A 14,485-nucleotide genomic window follows, 5' to 3' on the forward strand; every position below is an offset into this window, starting at 1 on the left:
TAACTTTACACAGCACATTTAAACCAAAGCACATCTACTGAACATCATGATCGGACTATAACATGTAGCAATCAATAGCATGAGTATAAACAAAAAAATTTTAGGTTAAAGCCCTTTGTTGGGAGGTTTTACACTTTCCAAATAACAGAACTTAAAATAATCTGTTACAAAGTAGTCACATACAGTTCTCAGAGTATTTTGCCCATACACAAATATTGTCTAAAATGTGTCATTTTTGTAGCACCCAGGCCAAGCCACAGGAGCATGGCTGAGTTCACAAATCTGTCATAACCTGTAGCTTCCCTGTCACTTCTCTGCCTCTCCTGTCCTGCTAAGCTTTGTTTCCTGGCAGTATTAACCCTTCTATCTCTGCCATGGCCACTGCTGCTGCTGCTGTTCCAACTGCCAGAGCCACCTTGGTTTCATGATTTGGCAAAGTACTGGCCTCTACCACCACAGGGACAGTTTCTGCCTCTAAAGTTTCCTCCCTTCATGGACCCACAATTTGAAGTCTGACTGTTTTAACTCCCAGAATCACCACCTCCAAATTGGTTCCATTATCACCAATGCACTATAGCCCTTCACACTGCACCATATATAACTCCACCATAGCTACCACCAAAGTCACTGTGGCCACTGAAGTTTTCTCCATGAGTAAAGTTGTCATTGCCACCAGACAGCCACCAAAGTTTCCAAATCAGTTTGATCTCTGGCTGGATGAAGCACTAGGCATCTTGACAGGGCTTTCTGCTCTTCACAGTATGGCCAGTCGCAGAATGGTATTTCTGAATGACTGTCTCATCCACAAAGTCATGGTCATCAGAAGATACAAAAGTAAAGTCTCTCTTCTTGTCATTGCTTTGGCCAGTCCTGGTTTCATCACTTCCATTTTCCCACACTGTTAAGGAGTCTCACAGGTGATGTTCTTTGGTGTCTTCTATAATGCCACCAACAAACACCCTTCTCACAGTTCAGTGGGCACCTGGTTTCTGAGAACCTTCTCCTGCCATAGCCCTTTTTGGTTCTACAACTCTTCCATCTACCTTGTGTGGTCTTACCTTCATGACTGCATCCACCTCCTTCACAGTGGCATAAGTGACAAACCTGATTCCCATGGTTGGCTAGGTGTTTGGATCTCTCATTACCACAGTCTGAGTGTTCCCCGTTGCTCAGAATGGTTCCTCATCAGACTTTCATTGGTTGTCTCAAAACTCAGCCCTCTGATGAATAACTTCTGTAGCCCTTCAGGCTCTTTAGAAGACTGATTTAGACATGACAGCAGTGGGAAGAGAGATTTTAACAGTGCTTCCTGGGGCTGGGGATGTGGCTCAGAGGTAGAGTGCTTGCCTAGCATGTGTGTGGCACTGGGTTCGATCCTCAGCACCACATAAATAAAATAAAATAAAATAAAGTTATTAAAAAAAAAACAGTGCTTCCTCATTGGCATCCTCAGTCAGAAAAAGTATGTTGTGGGTTTTTTTTCTTCTTTTTAACCATTTCCAAGCCTCCAATTCAATGGTGAGAGCAACACATAGAAAAAGCAAATGCCTTTCATCCTGGAGATAAATATGGACCTGGTCAAGAAGTCAGAGAAGGGAGAGAAAGAAAAGTCAGCATAAGACATTCTGGGTGTACTCTTGATTGCTGCCCATTGCCACCTAAGTGAGTCGGCAGATCAGCTGAAATGCTGCAACATGGCATTCCATGGGCTGCTGCTTACTTCTGCCTTCCAAACCTCATGTAAAATATCTCTCATGCATTAAGCAGGGAATAAAGGGAAAGGACTTCTGGAAAATGTAGTTATGAGGTAGCTCAATTGAAGCAACACAAATCTACCACTGTCCAGCCTGGTCAAACAGGTATCCTCCTTTAATGGCACTTACTCTACAAATAAAAATAACTGCAAAAGCATCTATCCTTTACGAAACCCAAAACATGCTAATTCTCTCCCAAAAGACAGTACAAGTCTCTTTATCCATTTTTGGGTGATGCTGAATCCTCATTCAGCTGAATCACTTTCCCTTTGATATCCTGTAACTAAAATCCTGACCTACAAGGTTAATGACTATTAATGCTTCTTATGTTAGATAATATTACCTATCTGCTTGGGAGGCTGAGGCAGGAAAATCACAAGTTCAAGGTCAGACGAGGCAACTAAATAAGACCCTGTCTCAAAATAAAAAATAAAAATGGGTGGAGATGAAGCCAGGGTAGAGCACCCCTGGGTTCAATCTTCAGTAGCATACACACACACACGCACACAAGCTATACTTAAAAAGCAAACAACTGAAGTACTAGTGTGCTTTTCCCTAAATCTATAGTCTCCAAATAACTTTCATGTTTATGAAATATTTCATGTTTTTTTTTAAAACATTTTTTAGTTGTAGGTGGACACAATACCTTTATTTTATTTTTATGTTGTGCTGAGGATCAAACCCAGGGCCTCATACATGCTAGGAGAGTGCACTACCACTGAGCCACTTGACCCCCATAACGCCAAGATGCCATTGTTCACATTGAATTCAAGGAGCCTCGCAGTTCACACTGTCATTTCTGGTTTATAGATAGTCACCACGAATGCCACTGAAGGCACTGAATGCCATGGCTACCTACGCAAGTGCATTTCCCACAACCTTGGGAAGGAAGCAGGTGTGCTTAGGGACTAGATGAGCAAGGCAGATTCACTCTGGCAGTCAACCCACCTCATCTGGATACCTACCTCTGTGGCAGTTTCTCAGCTCAGCACTAATGATGTTTGGGGTTGTATTGTTCTTTGTTGTGGATGGTTGTCATGTGCATTGCAGGATATTTGGCAGTATCCAAGTTCTCTACCCACTAGCTGCCAGCATATCCTCCCACTTCTCACCCCAAGTGTGAAAAACAAAAATGTTTCTAGACATTACCAGACTTCCCTGGAGAACAAAGCTGCCTGTAATTTACAACTACAGCTCTTTTAATACTGCAACTGCCTTGAGTGTGGATTACCTTTTGATTCAAGTTGTAGTTATTATTATTATTATTATTATTATTATTATTATTATTTTGTATAAGGGACTTATACAAAATAAGGGGCACTTAATCACTGAGCCACATCTCCAGTCCTTTTTTGTATTTTATTTAGAGACAGGTCTCACTGAGTTGCCTATGGCTTCACTAAATTGCTGAGGCTGGCTTCAAACTCATGATCCTCCTGCCTCAGCCTCCAGAGTTGCTGGGATTACAAGCATCCATCACCATGATCGACCTGGGTTGTAGTCATTCTTCGGCAGGGTTGGAAGGACTGCTTCTACTAGCAAAGGAATCTCAGTAAAATATATGGGTTCAAAGACCCAATTTCTTTGAAATCTCCACTCATCCCCATCCCAATTTTTAAGGTTCTCTTTCCAAAGCAATGCCAATTTTACATTGGAGACTTTGTGAGGTGGCACATTTAAATTGTATTGTGACTAGCTACTCACAGCATGAGACCCTGAGTGTGGTTTTCAAAAGTATCAGCCACATGGGTATAAGAGTGAAGAGTTTCCTTTAGGAGAAGTTTTAAAGCTTTCAGCCTCCTCACTAGAACTTGTGCTAGCAATGAAAAACCCTGAGTCCATTATTGGCTTTTTGCAAATTCTCCAGCACACTTAAAAATAATCAGCTTCATTGTATCCCTATTTCTACTAAATCTCCCATGACACTAAAGACCTGTTCACTTAAAACCTGGCTTTCTATAGGCCCTTGACTAAAGAATCTACAGGTCACAATTTAAGGAAGTGTCTTGCTCCTGAGTGCTATGGCCTGCTAGCATCCTCGTTACCACTGAACAAATGGTCATTAATGCCTTTAGTCAGATCAGAGAACCAATTCAGAGAACCTGTCCTGGTGCTTCTGTTCCTCTGGAAACACATGTTCATCACATTCTGCATCAGTCAGACTTCAGTCAGAGAAGCAAAACTACCAGTAGTGACATGAAAAGGGATATATTCTAGAGCTCTGGCCTTAAATAATGTCAGGAGCTGGCTAAACAGTCCATGTGAAACTATTGCTTATGTTTCTGATGTTGAGGCCAGAAATCAGCAAGGCAACTGTGAAAAGGAAAGATAAACTGGAATCTGCAAGGATGAGTTGCAACCCAAGACAGGTGGGACCTGGAGTCAGTCTCTCTGTCTCACTTCATGAGAAATGTAGAGAACCTACATTGTGGGAAGTCGTCCTTATTTAGCAGAATCAGACTAGGTTGAGCCATGGGACACAGAGGCCTGGCTTCTAGGAACTGCTGGGAAGTATGTGGCACTGCATGGGAGTGGTTTCCTGACTCCTTCTGGAAAATTCCTCCTTAAGAGAATGGCTCCCCTAACTCCACCCTATCCTATCCATCACAAAAGAAGCTCCTCCTGATCCTTGCCTCCTTTACCGGTATATTATAAATAAAAGAGAGTTGGGCAAATTGTTTTAAGAGGTCAGAGATAGTATAGCCAGACCCGTCCGTCATGCCCCCTCTCATTTAAAAAGAATACTGGCTATTGTGTGTTTATTGAGTAGATAAGTTTTTTGGTTAATATATAGAAAAACCGCCAACATCATCCTCCAGCAGTTAACCCTTTTCTCATCCACGTGGGGCATGGCAGAGAGGCCCCCCACACCACATCATGGAGCTACAGTACATCTGGCCCAGGAACCAGAGAAACTAATGAAGATCCAGAAGCAACTGAAGGAGCTGTGGGCCTGACTGCGGCCCAACAACATCAAGTTGAGCCAGCAGATAAAGCACAGTATGTACAATCTGTACCAGAGATGGTCACCCTGCATCAACCCTTCAACCTTCTGGATGTAAAAATGACATGGCAGGGACTGGAATTGTGGCTCAGTGGTAGAGCACTTGCCTAGTATGTGTTAAGCACTGGGTTCGATCCTCAGCACCACATAAAAATAAATAAAATAAAGGTATTGTGTCCACCTACAACTAAAAAAAAAATTTTTTAAAAGAACATGGCAGCTGCTGCTCCAAATTTCACCTTCCAAATCTCTTGCAAAATATCCTGAATGAGTCAAGCTAACCAGAACTAGGAAAGGAAGCAAATTCTGGGAAACAGTTGCAGTTTAGCTAGGTTGATAGAAAACAAAAACAAGATAGATTTAGAATGGTTGTTAGCAGAAGAGAAACAAGATGATGTTAGCTAGCAAAAGGCTTAAAGAGGAGAGCAGCATATTCAAATTGGCAGTTTAGAAAGACACCTACTTTAGCCAGGAGTGGTGGCACACTCCTGTAATCCCATATATCCAGGAGGCTGAAGCAGAAGGATAGTAAATTTTAGGCCAACCTGGGAAATTTAGGGAGGTCCTGTCTCAAAGTACAGCATACAGGGCTAGGGATGTAGCTTGGTGGTAGAGTGCATGTGTGAGGACCCTGGAGGGGTCTGATCCCCAGCACCAGCACCACCACAAAAAAAAAAAAAAAAAGAATTCTCATAGCCTTTGTAGATCTTCTGAAATGTCTTAAGTTTATTTTTAAATTAACATTCATAATTATCTTAGAAATATCCCTTCTTGGCCAGGCATGGTGACACAGAATTATGATTCTGGCAACTCTGGAGGCTGAGGCAGGAGGATCACAAGTTCAAGACCTGCCTCAACAACTTAGCAAGGCTCTAAGCAACTTAATGAGATCCTGTCTTAAAATAAAAAAAAATTTACAAATGACTGAGCTATATACAAATATAGCTATATACAAATATAGCTCAGTGGTAAAGCATCCCTGGTTTCAATCCCCACCATCAGAAAACAAAACAAAACAAAACAAACAAAAAAACAAACAAACCCAGAAATGTCCCTTCTTGATGTCTTTTTCTGACTTAAAAAGTTTTTTTTTTTCCATTTTTGCAGTGCTTGAACATTTTTGCAGAGATTGAACGCAAGGCCTCAACAATGCTAAGCCAAGTGTAATACCACTGAACCACAACCCAGTCCACGTCTTAAATGTTTACTTTGTAGTAGCAGTAGAAAATAATCTATACTATGCAAACCAATCTGAAAATTAGTTGTTGGTTATATAGTGGTTATACAGAAAACTTCTGTATACACGTTAAATGTGATACTCTTTCATCACTTAATTCTCACCAAACAGGACAAGGTAATTAAAGTTTCTTAAACTCCATTTCATTTTATTTTTATTTACTTATTTGTTGTTTGATTATTTATTTATTTATTGTTGGTACTGGGGACTGAACCTAGGGGCGCTTACCCACTGAGCCACATTCCTAGTGCCCCTCCCCCTTTTAAAACAGAGTCTTGCTAAATTGCTGAGATTTCTCAGCCCTGAACTTGCGACCCTCCTGCCTCAGCCTCCCCAGTTTTGGGGATTACAGGTATGTGCCACCACACCCAGTAGAATCTAACTTTTCTTACAAAACCCAATAGTTTTGCAATTTTGTAATCTGACAGAAAAGGAAAAGTAATACACTTGTTGCTTGAAAAAAAAAAGCAAAGTATTTATTAACAGTAGCTATGCTTGCAAACCCACAAACTGTGCTTAAATTAGGCTATAAAATCACATTTGGAGAAAAGTCAGGAGGTACACAGGATGTTCATTTATCCCCTATAGCTTAGGTAGAAAGGGAGAGTCATTGAAGGAAGATGATATCCCTGCATTTGCAAAATACCTTCCAGGTAAAACTTTAGTAGCCTAATGTGGTAAAGTTTGAAATAGAGAAGGTAATTTTACTGGCTACTAGAACCCTTGATACCTTACTTGCTAATTAACTAATTTGTAAGCCTGGATATGCTCTACCTACCTCTTATATCAGGTTGACACACAGTTATATAGCACCAGCTGCTCAGTAACAATTATTTAATTACACATTTCCTGACAGTGTCTGATTATACAGTTTATCAGAGCATCCTTTTACTAGTTGACTCCATAATGTTGAACCATAGGAATTGAAATGAATGTACCTAGATTAGATTAAGTACACTAATATCTATATGGATATTCTTTTTTGCAGGGGGGCAGTACAGGGATTGAACTCAGGGACATTCAACCACTGAGTACATCCCCAGCCCTATTTTGTATTTATTTAGAGACAGGGTCTTACTGAGTTGCTTAGAGCCTTGCTTTTGCTACAGCTGGCTTTGAACGCACGATCCTCCTACCTCAGCTTCCTGAGCCACTGGGATTATAGGCGTGTGCCACTGTGCCCAGCCATATGGATATTCTTTGAGTGTGTCCCTCAAAGTTTCATGTGTTGGAAACTTGGTCCCCAGTGTTGTAATGCTGAATAAAGTTGGGACTTTTAGGAGGTAGGGCCTCAGTGGTAGAGCACTGCCAGAATGCTGAAGTCCTGAGTTCAGTCCCCAGTACTACTAGATTAATAAATAGGTGGGGCCCAGTGCCAGTTAGTTGGGTCACTGGCAACACTGCCCTTGAAAGTAATTAAGGCATTTTTCTTGGGACCCTGAGTTAGTTGTCATGAGAGCAGGTAGTGACAAGAGAATCTGACCCCTAAATTGCTCTCTCTGGCTCCATGTCTCCTTATCTGATGTCTTCCTCTTGTACTCACTGCCACTATGATGCCATCCACCATGTGACACAGCCAAGGGGATCCACATCAGAGCCAAACCAAGGCAGGGACCATATCCTTGAACCTCCAGAATTATAAAATAAACATCTTTTTTTGCAACCTACCCAGCTTCAGATGTTGTTTATAGTAACAGAAAAGAGACTAATACACTGCATAAACACACTTCCTATAGAAATCTAGATTTGTAAATCTGAAATTAGAAAATGAGTAAATGCTCTTAATTTTTTCAAAAATCTTACCCAAGACTTACTCTTCAGGAATCAACCTCCTCCATTGGTTTTAATATGATTCAGTTTATTGTCAAGTTTTCTCATTATAGGAATTGTGTGACCTCAGAGCAATATTTGTAAACTTCTGTAAACTCAACTGTGTTTCTAGTAACATAGTTAAAGAATGGAGAAGAGCTGCAGAAATTCCAGAGGACTTAGCCTCAGTTTAACCAATAGGATGCTCCTATTTTTTATCTTCCTTTCTCCAACATTCTGGTAATGAAACTTCTGAGAAATGGAGTTTCCCAGGGAAATACAACAAATTGGTTCACTTAGAGTTATTGTCTCTATATAAGGAAACCAAAACATTGAGACTTCAATTTTCCAAGTGAGAACTTATAACTGATGTTATTTCCATTTTAATTTTAAGACCCAAAGGACACTAACTTAGGCTACAAGGTTGCTTCTCTTTTCTGAAGTCTTAAGAGCCCCTGAAGTAGAAATGAGGGAATTTTGAAGTGTCATTTTAGAAAACTCCCCACCACTTAAAAGGTCAAACCATTATAAATGAAGCCAGGTGATATCTGAATTAAAGGGAAAAAAAAGGTCCTCCTTAAGAGGAAATAAATATTAAAATAAGGCAGAGAGGTCAGACATTTCACTTTAACGATGAAAGAAGAAAGTGAAGTTCAAAGTCATACAAAGGTTGCAGGGTTGGAAGTAAGAAGGAAATGAGGAGTGATGTGCTGGGGTATATGCCACCCTGGAGTATATGGCACAGATAGCTGCCATTCAGTTCCAGCCAAGTGTACTTCCATGCAGGATTCTGGGTCCAGTGTGGCAAATCTTCTGATCTTCAATCAGACAATTATGTGTTATAGTTTGGATCTGGAATATCACCTGAAGGCTAATGTGTTGAAGGTTTGGTCCCCAGCTGTTGGAACTGCCGGGAGATAGTAAAAAATTTAGAAAGTGGGGTCGAGGTGGAGAAGGTGACTTACTGGGGGCATGCCCATGAAGGGTGTATCTTGTCCTTGCCCCCACCCCTGCTTCCTGGCCTCCATGAGGTAAGCAGTCTTCCTCTTCCATGCCCTTCTGTCATGATGTTTCTGCTTTGCCTCAGGTCCAAAGCAACGGTGCCAACATACCATAAACCGAAACTTCTGAAACCAAGGGTCAAATAAAGTTCTCCTCCTTTAAGTTGTTTTTCTTAGGTAGTCTGTCCCAGTGATGGAAAGCTGACTAGCATTATGATAAAGCTTTTTATTCTTTCTTTCCTTTTTTGCTTGGATGAGCATTAAACCTAGAGCCCATACATGCTAGCCAAGTACTCTATCACTGAACTATAAACCAAGCCTAAACTTTTAGTTCTTTAAATTTCTTCATTATGATGTGTGTGTGTGTGTGTGTGTGTGTGTGTGTGTGTACAGGGGAGTTGAACCCAGGGCCTCACACATTCTAGGCAAGTGCTCTAGCACTGAGCTACACCCCCAGCCCTTTTATTCATTTATTTTTATTTTGAGACATTGTCTCACTAAGTTGTCCCAAAAGGCTTCCGACTTGTGATCCTCCTGCCTTAACCTCCTGAGTAGCTGGGATTGTAGACATGTATCACTATGCCCAGTTCATTCCAAAAATTTTAAGGAAAAAAATTTCTGGTTGGAGACAGGGATTTTTTTAAAAATATATAATATACATGGAAGCAGGAATTTCATGATAATATGAACTAATCTTCCAAGTCCCAGTCAAGTAGTAATCTCATCCTACCTGGTAGAAATATCTTAAAATGAAATGTTTAGCATTCCATAGGACATTAAACAGGATAACTATTAGTTACTCCTAGAAATAGACTTTGGACCTAGAAATGATATTTGGAGTGTTAATGGGAAAAGTGGAAAGAAAAGACATTGTGGAACTCTACAAACATCAGAAAGAAGATTGATACCTCCATTATTCACGTTAGGACTTAACACAGTTAAGTGTTATTAGTTTCTTCTTTTTCTACTTTAAAGTCAAATGTAAGAATGGGATGAGGTACATTGTGGTGTGAAAAAGCAATCATTGGTTAAAGGGATGGTTTCTAAAACTTGTTGCTATATATTAAGCTTATTGGCCAATACCATCATATCTGTTTAATAAATAAAAAAATTTCAGGAAAAGCAACAGTGAAGACCATGACAACTATGAAGGAGGCTGATAACCAGGGTTAAATATGATTACCAAGTAGGAGAGCTATTTTCCTTGGAAACGATGTGCTTATGTCAGTAGATACCAAGGAGGTAATTTGATCAATTACAATCAAAGTGAAATTTGACTGGCATAGTAAAATATCACTTTAAAAGATTCAGTTTGACCAGTTCACTGCGAAAATGAACACTACTCCTTTTCCTTTCACACTTGTGTTCCAATACAAATATCTGATTTACCTATACAATTTTCCTAAAAAAATATAAAAGAACTATCAGTTTTATATAACGTTTTTATACACCTGTAATCCCAGCAGCTTGGGAGGCTGAGATAGGAGGTTCTTGAGTTCAAAGCCAGCCTCAGTTATGGTGAGGCATTAAGCAACTCAGTGAGACCCTATCTGTAAATAACATAGACAATAGGGTTGAGGATGTGGCTCAGTGGTTGAGTGCCCCTGAGTTCCATCCTCAGTATCAAAAAAAAAAAAAAAATTTACCTAAACTTACATGTTCAGGTTTATATAAATATAGCTATATGTATAGTTTTGATCTGGACTGTCCCTTAAAATCATGTGTGTTGAAATCCTGGTCCCTAATACAGCCATGTTAAGAGTCAGGACCTTGGAGAGTGATTGGGTCATGAGGGCTCTGACCTCATCAGTGGATTAATCCATTGATGGATTCATAATTTGAATTGACTAGTGGGAGGTGGTGAAAAGGAAATGGAACCTAAGTGAAGGGAAAGGACACTTGAGGTGTGCCCTTGGGGATTAAAACTTATCCCTGACCCCCCTTCCTCTCCACTCTCTCTCCCTGTCTCCAATTCCTTCCTACTATGAAGTGAGCAGCTTTGTTCCATCACACCCTTCTGCCATGTTATATTGTTTTACCATGACCCAGAAACAATGCAATCAGTTGATAATGGACTAAAACCTTGGAAACCATGAGCCAAAATAAATCTTTCCTCCTTTAAGTTGATTTTCTCAGGTATTTTGTCACAGCAGTGAAAAACTAACATACATACATACACACACACACACACACACACACACACACACACACGTAGGTGTGTGTGCATTCATATATAATATATACATATATTTGAAATCCCAGAAATGAAGATACAACCCCATAGGGATGTGTGGCCATCACAGGTCATCATTTAACTCTGCCTATTATTTGACTGCTTTAAAGTGGACAGGCCTCTGACCTACACTTGTAATTCTTGACTTTTAACCCTGCTCCTATGAGGAAATCTCTACCTTTGTTTAAATAAACCAAACTTACCTACAAATTAAGAGAGATATATTAAGACAGTTGGCACAACAGGGTTTAGAGAAAGTGGTTCTTATATAGTCTCTCAGGCTGTTAGTCATCTCAACACAAGTGAGTCAGCATCCATGGTGTTCAAAAGGTAGAGTGCAGGCTGAGCTGTCAATTCCAGGTGGTACTAAAGACAAAAGGGTAGAAAGAGAGTTAGACTGATTTTCAAGTAGTTAAATATTGAAATGGGCATTTAAGTACCTACAGTCAGCATATTAATTTAGGCCATTTTTCAGTAGTGTTATTTTTTTTCAGAAAAGAAATGGCTTATGGATACATGAGTGGTTTTTTTAAAAAATATTTTTTTGCTGTAGTTGGACTTAATAACTTTATTTTATTTATTTCTCTATGTGTGCTGAGAATTGAACCTAGTACCTCATGCAGGATAGGCAATCACTCTACCACAGAGCCACAGCCCTAGCCCCCACAGTGATTTTTGATGTTTAAAATACTAACAGCTAGCTGGGCATAGTGGTACATGCCTGTAATTCCAGATATTCAGGAGGCTGAGGTAGAAGGATGACAAATGGCCAGCCTGGACAATTTAGTGAGACCCTATCTCAAAATTTTAAAAAGGCGGGGGGGAGGGTTCTGAGAATATAGCTCAGTAGAATAAATAGTGCCCTTGGGTTCAACCTATAGTACCATAAAAAATAAAAAATAAACCAGGCATGGTAGCACACACCTGTAATCCAAGGGGCTTGGGAGGCTGAGGCAGGAGGATTGTGAGCTCAAAGTTAGCCTCAGCAACTTAGCAAGGATATAGGCAACTCAGTGAGACTGTCTAAATAAAATATAAAAAAGGGCTGGGGATGTGGCTCAGTGGTTAAGCACCCCTGGGGTCAGTCCCTGGTACCAAAAATAAATAAATAAATAAATAAAAATAAAAATAAAAAGGGCTGGGGATGTAGTTTAGTGGTAAAGTGCTCCTGGATTCAGTCCCCAGTACCAAATAATAATAATGATGATGATAATAATAATGATGATAATAATAACAATAGGAGCTGAAATAATTAAAGATTGAGAGAGTGCCATATGTCCTCAGTAAAATTAGCACTCTAACTATCCTTGTGGTACACTGCTTCAGGATGAGAATTCAGGCCAGGATGAGAGCAAAGGCATACTCAGTGTTTTGTACTTTTGTACTGTGTGTATTGGAAGTCAGATTTCAAATGGTCTAACTCCTAATCCCTGTAATCTTGGCCCCATTATCCCTTGGCACACAAGCAGAGATAAGCCTTTTATTAAAAAGACAAAAAGATAATGTGCTGACAGAAGAAGATGACTTATGGGTCCTGGTTAAGTCAATTTCTCATCACTGTCACAAAATACCTAAGAAGATCAATTTAGAGGAGAGTTTTTTTTTAAGGAGGAAAGATTTCTTTTGCCTAAAATTTTCAGAAGTTTCAGTCCATAGTCAGTTAGATACATTGCTTTTAGGCCTGTGGCAAAGCAGACAGGGGGGGAGGAAGGGAATGGCAGAGGAAAGCTGCGGGACTCATGGCATCCAGAAAGCAGAGAAAGAGCCAGGGACAAGATATAGTCCCAACAGGCATGCCCCTGGGGATTTACTCCCTTCAATAGACCCCACTTCCTAGAGTTTCCACCTTCTCCCAATAGGGCAATCACCTGTGAATCCATCAATGAATTGATTCATTGATGAGATTAGAGCCTTCATGATTCAATCACTTCTCCCAAGCCACACTTCAGAACATGGCTGCACTGGGAAACAAATCTTAAACACATGAACCTTTGAGGGACGTTCCAGATCCAAACTATAATGCTTGCCATGCTGAAACAAAACCACCTCAACTGCTTTTAAAACATATTTCCACAGCCCCACTCCTAGAAAACTTAATCTGAGTGATCTGTGTTCAGATCTATAAAATTGTATTTCTCTTTACTCTTTGTCTCTCTCCTGAATACCACTTGGGATAGTCACTGAGTTCATTTTAGCCCTTCTTTTATTACTCAGGGGTTTAGAAATATCACTGACCTTTGACACCAACAGCCTGTAAATTAATACAGAATGTGTACTATAAATCTGTGGAGACCCACACAGCATCAACAAAGCATTCTTGAGTAGGGGCGATAGAGATGAAGAAAAACACAGAGACAAAGACACAGAGATAATTTCACTAACAGCTGGGGCCAGGTGGGAAAACTGCACTCTGATGGAGTAGCAGTGATTCAAAACTAGCTCAGCAAGTTTATTATATAGGGCCTCATAATCAGGAAGTTAAAACTATAGGGGCATTGTACATTGTTCAAGGTTTCTAAGTATTCATATATAAATCTAGGGCTTTGCTAAGTTGCTGGGGTTGGTTTTGAACTTGTGATCCTCTTGCCTCAGCCTCCCAAGCCTCTGGGATTACAGACGTGCTCCACCATGCCTGGCCAACAGATACATTAACACACTACCAGTTGCCTTGTCTGATCTCATAGGAGTGTTGTGATAACTGTGTGAAGATAACATATACCAGATGGTGCCCAGCACTGAACCATTCCCAATTAGTGGGCTAGGTACTCACTGACATTGGTTTTAAAACAGGGAAACAGTTTTTCATACCAGTTTGCTTCTTTACTTTAAAGTTGTACTTGCAGGTTTTAATAACTAATTGCAACTGTCAGACACGCTGACATTCAATAAGGCCTTTCCCAAGTGAGCAAAGACAGTAGATGCCCTCAGTATGTCATAAACAATGATGAGGCCCATAGCATGAATCACTTAGATGACTTAGTAGATTGAACTTCTTCATTGGAGTAGTAGATTATGTAGTTCTGAGATACTGAGAAATAGAGCCAAGTGGCACAGGAATATGTTAAAATACCTTTGCGGGAAGACAGGTGATCTCAATGAGTAAACCTATTACTATTTTTAACTATTGTTGGGTAGGACCATGGAGGAGGTGACCATTTTTAACACTGCCAAAAACATTGAATTTAATTTTAAAAAATTGAGCACAGGCCAAACAAGTCAACCAGTTGGCAACTTCTGAGTTAAAATATATTCCAACACTAATTAGACTATCAAGCAAATGCATTAGTGTGTTGGTTTACGGGTGCTGAACAACAAAGTTTGGTGTCTTAATCCAGCATGAAGGGTACACTATATTTTATACCAGACGGTTTGGGAATGAACATGTGGGCTCTGGCATTAAGCTACTTAAGTTCAAGGACTAGCACATAATAATGAATTCACCACCTT

At 40.1% G+C, this 14,485-nt stretch overlaps 1 pseudogene; it reads right to left on the minus strand.

Annotated features, from left to right (window-relative positions):
- Positions 1-1,436: 1,436 nt before the first annotated feature.
- The window catches only part of LOC124982883 (natural resistance-associated macrophage protein 2-like), a 34,863-nt pseudogene continuing 21,814 nt past the window's right edge, over positions 1,437-14,485 (minus strand).

Source organism: Sciurus carolinensis, chromosome 4 (assembly GCF_902686445.1).
Source record: "Sciurus carolinensis chromosome 4, mSciCar1.2, whole genome shotgun sequence".
NCBI lineage: Eukaryota > Metazoa > Chordata > Mammalia > Rodentia > Sciuridae > Sciurus > Sciurus carolinensis.